We start from the raw sequence: 14,104 nt of genomic DNA, 5'->3' as shown, positions 1-14,104 counted from the left end.
ATTCTTTTGACGCTTCTGTAATTCTAATCAGCTTCCAGAGTGATTTACATGGCTCCCATTTAAGGGAGAAATTCACCTATTATCTCTGCCTTGGCTACCATGAAGTCTGCCTTTACACAATCTCTTGTCTCAGAATCCACTGGTGGTGCCAGGACCATGTGCAAATGCACATGTCCTTGACATCAGTGACTTGCTGCTTCAGGGGAAACAGCAGGGGCAGGGGGGGCTGAAGATGTGGTGGCCCCATGAGCTTTTCTGGAATGGAACATGCATCAGCTGAGGACACTTACTTTTTGGTTTTGTGAGAATGTTAAGGTTGTGAAGGGCTTACAAACTGAAATCACAGAAGTGGTAGGAGAGGAGCAAGAGAAGGAAAACCTGAAGCGGCTGCTGCTGGTGAGTGAGGGTCTCTTTCCGGGAGAAAGCCAGGGGCCCTGAGGCATCCTAATATAAAACTTGAACCTCGGTTTTTGTCTTGAAGGGTAAACATTTTAAAATCACCAAATACCATATCTATAAATTGATGACCATACCTGGCACAAACACTGTTAGCAGTTTATGAAACCATTAGGGGTTTGTCTGTGGTTTTGAAGCTGACAGATCCGACAAGGAGGAGGAGGTGATGACATCAATGTGACTGGCTTCCTGAGGTGGCATTGTCAATCAAAGTGGAGGCCCTAAAGCCCTGCCCATTCAGGTGCAGGCACCCACTGGATGATGTTCAGGGAAGTGTGCTCAGCCCAGGGAAAGATGCTTTGGTAGAATGTGGGCATGTTATGGCTTTCATTTGTATTCGGAGGAGGGTAGCCTACTCACCTCATCTTAGAATATGTACAAAATAATTGAGAAAGAGGCAATCAAAGATAAATAGGATGATCATTAAGCAAAACCAGATACACAACACGTGTGGTGGATGTCATTCAGGAGCTGTGGTATTGCAAAGATCATGGAACTCACAGACTTATTTTACATAGCCTCCACCCTTTTACCGAAGTTTGACATAGCATGTCAAAAAAAGGGAGGGTTTGGGGTGCCTGGCTGGCTCAGTGGGTGGAGCATGCAACTCTTGACCTCAGGGTTGCAGGTGGGAGCCCCACATTGGGTGTAAAAATTACTTAAAAAATAAAAATCTTAAAAAAAAGCAGGGGGGGGGGGGTAGGGTTTAACACACTCCTAGAACATTCCAGGTAACTCACTCCTTCCCACATCCAAGAGCCTTATGGGTTTCTTCTCTCATTTCATTCTCAGAATGACTGTGTCTAGGAGTTTTTAAGACAATGTTTCTTTGACACAGTACTGTGGTGTTATTTGGCACCCACCAAGAACATGTAGCAAGAAAATGTACAGAGATTCTGCTATACTTTATTCCATATCATGTTACAAGAAAACAACAGTGACAGCTGACAAACCATTACATCTTTCATAATACAGACAAATTACACTTGGTAACAAATATGCAACATTATTCCATTCTCCTTACTATGTTTCATTTTGGAGTATAATAGTTTTCTGAATGATGCTAACACATTTCTTAGGTACCGACCTCCTGCTAGAAAGTACACATCTCAGTGTATCATACAAAAAAAAAAAAAAAGATAAAAGAAAAATTAAAAAAGTCCACTTCCAACTAGAGAATGTCAATTTTGTATGTGCCTCTAAAATATGCTGCTGTGGGAAGGGGAATGAAAATAGGAGATTGGTTATTTTACTTGAGACATTTTTTGGTTGTTTTTGGTGTATGAGAAATTTGCAAGGCAGTAACATATATGGTTTCCTCTGCCTATAAGCCAATAGGAGAGATAAAAGTTATGTGCAATTATGCAGCATATTCCTACGGATGGGGGGGGGGGGTAGGCAATAATCTACCCCAGTATGTACAGCCTAAACATCCTCTTATGTAACAAAGATTACAAAACCAGTATTATTCACAGATGAGTCTCTCAAATAGACACATAAGCTAGGGTATTAATTACACTGGCTGTCATGTACACACTGAGGAGAGGATACCAAGAGGCTTTGCTCTCTCTGCAAACCTGGAGGCTACCCTGGAAACTTTTCTTATCACTCTTGGGAGGTAGAAATAACTTCTCACCCTTATATCAGTGGATGGACAGCCACCCTTGTCTTATGCCCCTTGTTTTTTCTTTGAGCACTGCAAAACATTTTTGCATGTCCTATGTATCTTGCATTTTTAAGTCAACCAAACTGTTCCTTTAAGGAAATGAAGTCCCAATTTTTCTTTCAGATACTGTGTGTGCATTGATGTTGCATTCATACCGTCACCATGCTAATGTGTTCCTACTATTTCAGCTGTACGAATTCAAGCTAATCCTTCATATAAAAATAATCTCACAAAACATTCCATTGCTTTCTCAATAGAATAATAAATCTGCTAATGAACATGTTCTGTAATGATTTTCATGGCTGCCCTCAGTGGGAGAAGGCAGGGGAGAGGAGGAGGGAGGATGGATTGCCAATAGGAGAGGAAAGGGGAGAGAGACAAAGCAAACTTTGGATTTCCTGTACTGATAACAAGGACGGGGAACTACAAACCTCCTAAATGAGACCTTCTGAGACATACATCTCTGTAAAAAACAGATACCTCCCAATACTGAGTATTATGCTTCAATTCCAGAGAGAAGCTGCTTATATATCTCTGAATGATGCTAACATTCCTAATTGAAGTCTTTTTTAATATTAAATATTTTCAAATGTTCCAATTAGAAAGCTTATTAAATAGCAAGATTTAATCATCAGCTGCTCTTGATTTAAAGTTAGTAAAATACAAAAGTTATGCCTCTCCCCCAAATAAATAATTCAAAACAAACCACAGACAAGGCCATTCTTGATTGCATGTAAAATTTTCTCCCCATATTTATCTTAAGGAATCCTAATTTCAGCACATGTTAAAATACAGCCAAAGACTTCCAATGGGTTGGAATGTCCGAAAGAAGAATGGGAAAGATTTCTAGGTAGCAACTAGTAAACATTCTAGTCTTGGGTAACTTTTGCTCTCTTTAAAATTAATTAGCAAACAATTCCTTGCTTTGCACCTATAAGTTTTCAATGAATGCCACTTCTGAATAGGCTGGATTGTGACCTTGGCATGTTACGTCCCACTCCAGGGAAGGTACCCTTTTAACGCTTAGAAGTTCTGGGCCCAATTTCTTAGGAATGCTGGCTTTGACTGTCGAGAACCTTTCCCCTCACATGACTCTCAGAAGATGCCTTTGTCAAACTGGCTCATAATTCCTAGTCTCGATCCTAAAAAAGTGCGACACATTTCAAATTCTCAGTCTCTCCTTCTTTCTGACCAATAGAAAAATGTAGAACGACATACATGGAAGTATTTCCATAGGAATTGGTGTTCTGAGGGGCTAGGTTTCATGCTTTATATGAAGTTTCCTAACTGCCCACTTGGCCTCAGTATTATTTGGGGTTATGCAGTGAGGCCGGCCCCACTGGGAGAAGGCCTACATCAGGCATGTCTCCCTCTGCATCAAAGCACAACGTGTGCCCAGTCCACTTTTCCCTCCTTGTCACATACATGCCTTCATCCTTCAAGGTCCCTCATCATCTTAACAAGGGAAGCTGGGCCTTTCTTTTTCCCTTGCCATCTTGAAAGCAAGACTCCCACATGGGTTCTGCAACCTGTGTTCAAACAGTTTTTCCAGGAGACTGTTTAAAGTTAAGGTCCCCAATGGTGTCTTCCAATCAGCTTGGAATGTTTTAAAAAATGTAATTTAAAGGTGCTTTGGTGTAAGTGAGCAAATTTTTAACTCTGGATAACTTTGTAATTTGCTTTTTTAACTGTTAACTAGCCAAGATGGCTTTCAGGGCTCATCCAGCAGAGACAATTCATTTGCACCCAGGTTTTAAGCATTCTGTTCCTCACTCTTTTCTCTTCCATTTAGAAAACACTCCTGAAGCATAACAGAGTGGATGGAAAATATAAGATGTTGACAAGACCCAGAAAACATGTAAAAGGTTACCTCCATTTCCAGAGGTTGAAAAGTAAGCAATTTATCCCTGTCTTTGTTCTGAACGCTTGATATTAGTTTCTTTACTTCCAACCTACTTGGAAAACAGTCATGCTATGTGGCTTAAAATGCTAAGCAGATTCCAATATCCTATATACACGTGCAGTTATTTCCAAGAGAAAACCACATTTGCAAATGTCCTCAAAAGGTAAGCAACAAGTGGGGCCCCACAGCCAGGGACCAAGTTGTCAAGTCGGTCTGAGAACATGGGTTTGCTGTAGCTAAAAATTTCCTTCCTAGTGGTTGCAAAATGTGCACTGCTCTCAAAGAAAACACACATTGTTTTATGCCACTATGTGGCTTTCAAGTACAGACATTACTGAAGAAGTGTGAACACCAAATGTGTTGTCTTAATGTATTTAAGACATGGCTGGTGAAAGCATAAAAACCTTTACAGAGACGCTGCGCTGCAGAGGGAAATCAAACAAAATCAAACACAAAAGACTGAAAAGAATACATGCCATGTATCAGTAAGCAAAGCTTAATCTTCACATAGTTCTTGGAAATCACAAGGTATCCAAATGCGTGCAAGGTTTTAAATAAATTGCAGAGAAAACAGGGTCTTGCCAGCTTCAATTTTCTTGTAAGTGAAATCCACCACAGGGAGGGGAAGGAAAGTGATCCGTGATTCCCTTCGTATTATTGGCCACTTCATTAATGTTTTTTTTTTCTTCCCAGAATGATGACAACTTAATCCTGGAAGGAGGAAAAGAGAAAATTGCTATATGTAAAAAAAAAAAAAAAAACTTACATCATTCATTTTTTCTAAATTACATGAGACATCAAAATTGGCCAGGCCAAAGTGAGCCTATCCGTTTTCTCCACAGCTACCCTGAGCACACATTTCGGAGGCAGAGTACTCTCCTTCACCAAAACAGCTCTTATAATATGATAAACAAATGTTCTGACTACACTTTTTCCCTTAAAATAACTTAACTCCATGAATGTAAATGGTCTAACTTCTTCTTGGATTATTTAGAGAAAAAGAAATTCAGCAAATTTCCTTCCCCAAATCATTAGTAGTGATACTGGTCTTAATTAAGTGCCTGTAGTATCATACAGACCATTAAAAGGACATATCCTCATGTTCATTTTTATGAACATGAAATAGAAAAATGGATCACATACATGCTTTAAAAAAATCCAGCTGTATATAATTCCTTGGTTGCCTATTATCAGACCTACTTTCAGCAGAATGAAAATTGGCCAGTATGACCTGAATTGCCAGTCTCTTCCCAACATACTGCCTATGACTGTGTGTTTCCAATGGTGCCTGCTTAAGCTCGGTAACTACTTCCGTGTGAACAGTTCAAGAAGAAAGAAGGAATGTTCCCTCTGTTCCTCTTCACATTTCTCTTTGGTCCTTAAACATTGTCATGGAGTCCTAGGATGGGAAAGAAATGTCTTGCGAGGAAGGATGAAAAGGAACACTCCCAGGATCATGTCACACAGCCCAGGGATTCCAGCTCCACTGAATTCCAGAACCAACTCATCATCTCCATTTAGAAGCTCAAGGTCACCGAGGCCTGGTCAGGCCTGCTTGTCCCCTTCTATAGTGCCACATGGTCATCCTCCCAAGCAGAGAAGGAACCTTGATCTTTTGTTGAGACCTCACCGCACAGCTGTCCTCCTGCTGCACATGCAGGCTGTTCGTGCCAAGAACTTCACTGATGTGTGGTGCTACTCTGACCAAGAGAGCAGAAAGTTCCAGCCTCACAGTTAGGAACAGCACACTCCTGACTCTCTACTCATTTCCTCCACTTAGTATGGAAGGGTAACCTTCCATCTTTTCTTTTTCATTGAGATGAAATTCATAGAACATAAAATTAACCATTTTAAAGCATATGTGATGTAGTGGCATTTTGGACACTCACAATGTTATGCAAACATCACCTCTATCTAGTTCCAAAACATTTTTGCTACCCTCAAAGCAGTCCTCATATTCTTGAAGCAGTCACTCCCATTCTCCTCTTGCCCCAGCCCCGGCAACCATTAACCTGCTTTCAGTCTTTATGTATTCACCTGTTCTGGATATTTCATACAAACAGAATCCTACAATACGTGACCTGTTGTGTTGGACTTCTTCCACTTAGCACAATCCATCCATGTTGGAGCATGTATCAGTACTCCATTCTTTTTTATGGCCAATAATATTCCATTTTGTTCATCCATTCATGAGCTGATGTGTATATGGACTGTTTTTGCCTTTTTGCTATTATGAATAGTGCTGCTATGAACATTCATGGACAAGTATTTAAACACCTGTTGTCTATTCTTTTGGGTAAATACCCAGGGGTGGAATTGCTGTGTCATATGGAAATTTTATATTTAACTTTTTGAGAATTGGAAAACTATTTTCCACAGTGGCTGCATCACTTTTTATTCCTACCAGTGATACACTAAAGTTCCAATTTCTCTACAACACCCTTGCCAATATTTGTTATTTTCTGTTTTTGCCTTTTTTTTTTTTTTTTGGATTATAGACATCTTAGTGGGGTGAACTGGTACCTCATTATGGTTCTGATTTGCATTTACCTAATGATGAGTTAGGTTGAGCACCTTTTCATGTGCTTGATGAACATTTGTATGTCTTCTTTGGAGAATATATATTCCAGGTCCTTTGCCCATTTTTAAATTAGGTTGTCTTTTTGTGTTGAGTTGTAGGACTCTTTATATATTTTGGATGTTAATCCCTTGATTTGCAAATATTTACTCCCATTTTGTGGATTATCTTTTTACTGTGTTGATAGTGTTCTTTCATGCACAAAAGAATTTTAATTAGGATGAAGTCCAATTTATCCATTTTTTTCTTTTGTTGCTTGTGGTTTTGGTGTCATATCTAAAAATCCAATGTCAAATCTAAGGTTATGAATACTTCTGCTTTCTTCTAATAGTTTTAATTATTACATTTAGATCTTCAATCCATTTTGAGTTAAACTTTGTTTATGGTATTAGATAGAGGTAACATTCCATTCTTAAGAGTTCCCTATCCTCAGTGACTGACACAAATGTAAACAAAAGCCCTTACCTTAAGTTTCTGGGAGAGACCTGGGGGTGGAGTGAGAAGCCTGGTTGGATGGATATCACACATAGGCCCTTTGCTATCACTAAGTCAAAACTCCTCAGGTATTTTCTCAAATACTTGCTGCTTGTGGCTCACTTGGCCAGCCCTCACCCCTGCCAGGTTGCCCAGATATGCCTTTATCAAATCTTTTTTTAAACAAAAATATTTATTTTTGAGAGATAGAGCATGAGCAGGGGAGGGGCAGAGAGAGAAGGAGACACAGAATCTGAAGCAGGCTCCAGGCTCTGAGCTGTCAGCATAGAGCCCCACACAAGGTTCAAACTCACAAACTGCGAGACTATGACCTGAGCCCAAGTCCTGTGCTTAACCGACTGAGCCACCCAGGCCCCCCAAACCTCTCTCTCTCTCTCTTTTTTAAATGTTTATTTATATATTTTGAGAGAGAGAGAGAGTGAGCAGGGGGAGAAAGAGAGAGAGAGAAAGGATAGAGAGACAATCCCAAGGAGGTTCCGTGCTGTCAGCACTGAGTTCAATACGGGGCTCAATCTTAGAAACTGTGAGATCATAACCCAAGCTGAAATCAAGAGTCGGACGGTTAACTGACTGAGCCACCCAGGCACCCTGATCAAACCTTTTCTTAAATAAGTCACCACCCTAGCAAAAATAACTAAATGAGAACAACTGCGTTTGTCCCATCCCACCTTGTTCTTCCAGGGAAATGAAGTAAATCCATCTTTTGTTCTACCTGTTGCTCCCACATAATCATGCATTCTGACTTGTGCACTGACATCTTTCCTGAGGTCCATGACATCAAAGACAGAGAGCACTTGTCCCCGCAGCATTTCAAACACACCTGTCCACAGGCATCTTCAGGTGGCACCCAACCCTGCTACCAAACTTGACATTTTTATTAAGCAGATGAAAAAAATGCTCTTTGTCTTCCATGTTGCTTCGACAGAGATTTCATCTCTTCCAGGAAGCCTGCCCACCTTGGACAAATGGGAGAGTGGTGGGTTTGTCTTAACATGAGCTTACCTAAGCATGGAGTTCCTACAACCACACACAAATGATATATAGTTGACTCTTGAACAACGTAGGGATTGGGGCACTGGCTCCATGCACAGCTGAAAATCTGCGTAGAACTTTTGACTCCCCCAAAAGTAACTACTAACTGCCTACGGTTGATTGGAAGATATACTGGTAACATGAACAGTTGATTAACACATATTTTGTATATGCATTATGCACCGTATTCCCACAATATGGTAAGCTAGAGAAGAGGAAATGTTATCAGGAAAACCGTAAGGAAGAGAAAATACATTTACGGTAGTGTTCTACATTTATCAAAAAAAATCAGCAAGGAAATAGACTTGAGTAGTTCAAACTCGTGTTGTTCAAGGGCCAACTGCTGCCAATGGCTGGCTTTCCTCCATTCTACCACTTTCATCAACTGAATGCAGACCTGGTTCCCAGGCTGACCTCCTAAACGAGTGACTTAATTTAGTCCCTCCAGGGTGGGGACATTTCCTGTGAGGGAGCAAGTAAGGAGACAGGTGGCATCATTATGTTTCTGATTAAGCTTGGTTTTGTTAACTACTGTGTCCCTACAGTAGAGCCAAGAAACCCTGCTCAGATATTCAGTAAACTGCTGCTGAATGAACAGGAAAGGAGAGGGTAGAATCTGAAAATTTGGGAGTGGAATATATTTTTAGGTGTAGAGTTCCCTCATGGCACATTGACTGAGGGCAAACGCTGTGCCTGTACTCTTACTGAAAAAGCACAGTGCTGGGTACAGAGTCAGACATCGGCAGATACATCACTGGCCAAGAAAGGTGGGTCTTGTGGGACAAACTTTTTTTTTTAACCTCATGACATTCTGTTTGAATGATCTGATTTTCAGTATATCTGATCTGACATAATAATAAACTATGTAGTCACCATGAGCCAGGGCATGTTACTATCCTGTTTGGTTGATATGCAACTTTTTTTTTTTTGGCCATTGCTGGTGTTTGTCTTTGCCTTTGTCCTGATTCTTCGAGTGTAATTTCTAGAAGAATAGCATGTGCCTAACCCAGGGCATAAGCAGAATTGGATATTAAAGGATAATGCATAATAGTAATTGGATAATAAATTGTGAACATGGTGATTATGGATAAGTCCATTACTTATGTTTGGGCTCAGACATTTAATGAAAAGAGCCAGTAATAAAAAAGAAGGGCAGTGCCAATGAGAGCTAGCCTCTTTTCCATCTCTGTGAGATGACTCTGTAGACCAAATTGTGCCAAGTATCCTGCCTGACACTGTTCATCAGCGGCATGGGACAGCCTTTCTCCCTCCTTGGGCAGCATCAGCAACAGTTTCAATTTGCAAGGACTATATATAAGGTGCATCAATTTACTGCTAGAAAAATTCTTCAAGATCTAAATGTAATCATACATTTGACATGTGGGGAGGTAGGTGGAAGGAGTGATGGTAAACGACATTCACAGAGAAGCAAAATATAATAGCAACATAAATCCTTCCCTTACATTTAATTGATTATTAAAATAGACCACATATGCAACACAAATGAACAGTGACTATAACTTACAAGCTCAACTAAGTGCGCATCAACATATAAGTCTATATATCATCAGATTAATGGGTGCCATTTTTACCTTGCTTTCTGCTTCTGCAATGTTCTTTCTCTAGAAATGAATGTTTTAAACAAGAAATTGGATTTTATTGATAAAATCCCTATTCAGAAATATCTACATAGAGCTTCTCAGCTATAAATATTAATTAATTGGATCGCTGGTACCCATAATGCAACTTTGTTCTGACCCATGTGCCCTATGAACTAGATATTTTTTGGATTCAATTTTCTTAAAACCAACTGTCAGCATCATGTGATGGAGGAGATGAAAAATGAAAATGAGCAGTCCCGCTGTGCAGGTGGGTGACCTGTGGGAGAGAGTCTGCCTGGTAGGATTTTTACACGAACCATCAGACACAGACCAATTGATTAGATCATCTCATACCCGCCACCAACTAGGCTCAAGAGACTAATTAGAGAGAGTACTGCCTGCGCAGGCACCCCATTGACACCTAATTTGCTCAGCCAAAGCCTTTGGGGAAAATGTATTATCTCTGCAGCTGCACTTCATGCATTTCTGATTTGAGGCATAAGCAAGGAGTGCTTCATCACTCTTTTGAGCAAACTGAATGTAGAAGCCCTTAAGTGCTAAATGCAAGCAAACAGACCCAAATTAAAAACGGGCCAGGCTCTTTCTAATTCCCTCTGTGCTCCCCATTAAATCTCTGTGTGTACATACACACACACCCCTCCACATACACATGCAGTTTACACGCCGGCGGGACCATACAGCTGAAGACCCCAGCTCAGGGTGCTTCTATGTGATCAGATGGCCTTTCTTCCACTAGCCTATTTACCCACTCTAAGGTTTTGTGTTTGTTTTATTGCCTTTTTTTGTCCCCCCTGCTGCATTACCTCTCTGCGAAGTATTCTTCTTTTTTTCTACAGGAAGACTCTGGCCCATTTTTTTCTCCTCTAAGCCTCACTGGAGAGAAGCGATTATTTTGATTCCAAATTAAAACAACTGTAGGTTTTCCTTTCATCGCCTAAATTGTGAACAGGATATTCACCAGGATGTATGTGAAACTGTAGGGTAATCCGCTCATTTCTGTTTGAGAGACTCTTTGTTAAGATGCTAACAGAGAGGGAAGAATTATTAAAATTTAACAGAAGGAAAGCTGCCTCACAATGGCAAAGATGGTATAGAATTATGAAATAATTATCTTCAAGAAAAAACAATTTATGTCATTTGACCAAGTTTAGCTTTTATCTGTTTATCTGAAATAAAACCAATTCCAATCTTCTTTTCAAATGTAGAAACCAAACCACTGGTACAGGAGTCATTTAAAGATAGATAGGTAATTAATTACATGCTTTTAAAAAAAAGGAATAAAAATTAAAAATCAGACAATGTGGAAAAATTAGGTTAGCTTTGTGCCAAATCTAGTTACTAATTTTATGCCTTTCTATTCACATGTTAGAAAAATTATTTTACCCACATGTTCTGGTAAATTACAATTCTGCTTTGTAATTTTTACACTTATCTTATTCTTAAGAACTCAATAAAGATATTTTAGCTAGCTACTTTTCTTTTTTAAGTTTATTTATTTATTTTGAGAGAGTGTGTGTGCAAGCAGGGGAGGATGCAGAGAGAGAATCCCAAGCATGGAGCCCCCATGCGGGGCTTGACCCCGTGAAATCTGAGATCACGACCTGAGCCAAAATTAAGAGTTGGACACTTAATCTGACTGAGTCACCCGCCCCTTAGTTGTCTACTTTTATACCAGCATTCAAAACTGGCCTAAATTGTCAAATGATAGTCAAAGGATTATAGTGGCCACCTTAGTGAATATCTTTCTGAAGGCAAATGGAAAGTAGTTATAGGGGAGATGTCTGAAAATAGTTAGAAAAGCAGGGCCTTAGCTAACACAGATAACTGTCTATAGAATTTATTCTGATATTATGGAAAACATAGTCCAAAAAGCTCCCCCTCCTCAAGTACCACATTAAAAAGATTTCATGTGGGAAATATCCAGGAAAGTAAAAACCTACCAGGCTGTGCTGCCTTGAGTTTAATTTTGCTTAAAATACTAAGAAAAACAATGAAATTAATCTTTTGTACTTAATTCACCTTCAAGCAGCATTCACTACTTATAGAAAATTAACTCCAGAAATAAGCCTGCTAAACCCTAAGCAATAGGCAAGCATGGATCTCTCTGAAGTAAATATGTGCATATATATATATATACACATATATATACATGCACACATATACATACATATATATATGTATGTATATGAATGAATATATATGGCACATATATTCATTTTTATATATAGAACACATATACTCAAGTTTTATACTGTAGATTCTACATAAATGTTAGACTCAAAATGGTTAAGTTTTAATCTTTATACTGATTTCAGAAAATCTGGGGACAGCTTAATTTCTTCGTTGTTTTGAGTGACTTTAATTATGTCATGATTTGGCTAGAAATATAGTTTTCTTGCAGAAAATTTGAAATCAGTGGTTTCCAGTTCTCTGACATTGCATTGAAGCTCCTTGGGAGCTTCCTGAAGGAAGTAGAAAATCAGTCAAACCTACTTCTGTAACTTATTTCTGACTTATGATAATCATGTTTCTTCCCCATCCCTCCACCCCCCAGAAGAGAACACATCTTTGAGACCAGCAAGAGAATATTAATTAAAATGAATGCAGAGATAGACAGGCTTTGTTTTAAGCTTAACAGAAGGTCCATCATTCAAAATAGCTCAAATCCTTTAAGTTGAAAGCCGTTTAGTAACATCCATATGGATGCACAAGGCACTAATTGCAGTGACTTTGCACATTTTAAGCTTCATGCCAAAGCGGAGATTTTAATTAAAAAATTTTAGGCAAAGCTATAAGTCTCACATTTCAAACAGAGCATTTCTCACACAAGGAAACTTAACATATCATTTTAATAATCATCACTATCAGTGAACATTTATTGAAATCCCCATTAAAAACCAGGCATTGTATGATGTATAATTAGTGGTAACTGAAAAGAATGCTGGTGTGACTGTTTATTAAATCAGATTTATGTAAATGTAAAAGACTAGTCATATTTTAGACCCATGCGGATGGCAATTCTAGGAGCATGTCCTGTCTCAATGAAGGTCAAGAGAAGTGCAGGGAGACAAGGGAAGTACTGATCTGGATCTTCTAAGAGCATCCAAGACACAAACCGTCTTTTACAAAATCTTTTATAAAATCGTATCTATATAATCATGTGTCCACATATACAAATACATAACTGTGAGGTTTGAAATAGCTCATTGAAATAATTTTAATGACAAAATTAAGAATAGAAGACCCTTTACCAAATGGGACTTGTTCTTTCCAAGGATTTCACATTTGAATCTTTATTTGCTCAGCATACCTTTATAACTGACTGGCTGCCAAGTGGGATAAGTTAATTAAACAGGATTCAGACTTTCACCTTCCTTATATATTACAGTCCTACTGAACTATATTTAAATAAACCAAATACAAAGCTATATAGACAAGCAGTGTGCAAATTTTTTACAACTTAAAACAAACACACACAAATATAAAACTACTTCTAAGTATTTAGCAGTCAGAGAAAGACAAGGATTCATGTCTGACTTTCATTAAAAGATCTGAGAGGAGATCTGAGACTTCATTTTGGGTGGAATTTTTTCTTTCAAATGAAAACCTGCCTAGTACTATTATCCAAAGTGTTGAAGAAGAAGAAGTTTTCATGCTAAGGGTTTTGAATTCAATTTAATATGATCACCTACAATGTCATTCTATCTAGTGAACCATTGTATTGCAGAAATCTGCAAAGCTAAAACATAAATTTCTGTGGTCGAAGTTAGATTACAAAGGATGGATAAAGAACGGTGTCAGCAGAAACCAGAAGTCAGATGGTTTCATGTGAGAGATGTAGATTTACTGTTGAAGTTTTGAGCCACCAAGTCACGGCAGCCACATGTCAGAGACATAAAAACAGTTGCACGTGAGTTGAAGAGGGGCATGGTACCCTACCTACCATCCACTTACCCACATGCTTCTGCTTGGCTTGGCTTGGCCACATGCTCTGGCTTGGAATTCACTGTTTACTGCACATGTCTTCTTGATATTAGCACATTTTGCTCTGCCATCCAAAATTCTATATCTTTAACCCTTCCATCAATCTTCTTTCACCTGTAAGCTATGCTAGTATTTTTATTAGTGTTTTTACTGCTTTTGTGAGTTCTATGTGCTTTAGACCGAATGTTTGTATGCTCCCCAAATTCCTATGTTGAAACCTAATCCCCAGTGTGATGGTATTTCCAGATGGAATCTTTGGGAGGTGATTAGATCACGAGGGTGGAACTCACATGAATGGGATTAGTGCCCTTATTAAAGAGACCCTAGAGAGCTCTCTCACCCCTTCATCATGTGAAGACACAGGAAAG

General features: G+C 39.0%; 1 protein-coding gene across 6 annotated transcripts in view; it reads right to left on the bottom strand.

Moving 5' to 3' along the window:
* CDK14 (cyclin dependent kinase 14) overlaps nt 1-14,104 on the bottom strand; it is a 621,048-nt gene that overhangs the window by 8,646 nt on the left and 598,298 nt on the right. For 5 of the 6 annotated variants that reach the window (XR_008420630.1, XM_019443275.2, XM_019443273.2 and 2 more), the window contains one exon: nt 1,343-4,736. The exons of the other annotated variant lie outside the window; for it this stretch is intronic. The gene's annotated coding sequence lies outside the window, so the exon portion shown is untranslated. Of the gene's footprint in view, nt 1-1,342; nt 4,737-14,104 lie in introns of those variants that run through there. 6 annotated transcript variants of the gene reach the window in all.

Source organism: Panthera pardus, unplaced genomic scaffold (assembly GCF_024362965.1).
Source record: "Panthera pardus isolate Hobbes unplaced genomic scaffold, ASM2436296v1 HiC_scaffold_8, whole genome shotgun sequence".
NCBI classification, from domain to species: Eukaryota; Metazoa; Chordata; class Mammalia; order Carnivora; family Felidae; genus Panthera; species Panthera pardus.
Note: the sequence above shows the minus strand (reverse complement) of the source record. Positions and strands in the feature narration are given on the sequence as shown.